Below are 293 nucleotides of genomic sequence, written 5' to 3'. Positions count from 1 at the left end.
CCCAGCCTGGGGTTCAGGACTGACCGTCCTGCCAGTGCTAATTACCGTGGCTGCGATCCAGCATCGCGGCGGTGGCAGGATGTCCCCACCCACATGCTGCCCCAAGGCTCCCGATGGCTGGCGGGGCTGCGGGTAAAAGCAAGATTTTCCCCCCCTTTGCTCCCACCCCGCTCCCAGGTGGGTGATGTACGAGAAGCCGAGGTTTCATGGGCGCAAGTGCGTGCTGGCCGAGGGGGACGTGGAGATCGACAATCCCTGGACGGCGTACGGGCAGAGCGAGCAGCCCCGTGGCA

At 65.5% G+C, this 293-nt stretch overlaps 1 protein-coding gene across 1 annotated transcript in view; it reads left to right on the top strand.

Moving 5' to 3' along the window:
• Window positions 1-293, top strand: part of LOC104082155 (absent in melanoma 1-like protein) — a gene marked incomplete at its 3' end in the record, with an annotated part of 3,625 nt that overhangs the window by 1,506 nt on the left and 1,826 nt on the right. The gene's annotated exons all lie outside the window — the stretch shown is intronic.

This window comes from Fulmarus glacialis, unplaced genomic scaffold, assembly GCF_000690835.1.
Source record: "Fulmarus glacialis isolate BGI_N327 unplaced genomic scaffold, ASM69083v1 scaffold26309, whole genome shotgun sequence".
In the NCBI taxonomy this organism is placed as follows: domain Eukaryota; kingdom Metazoa; phylum Chordata; class Aves; order Procellariiformes; family Procellariidae; genus Fulmarus; species Fulmarus glacialis.
The sequence above is the reverse complement of the archived record's forward strand: the minus strand, read 5'-3'. Positions and strand labels throughout refer to the sequence as shown.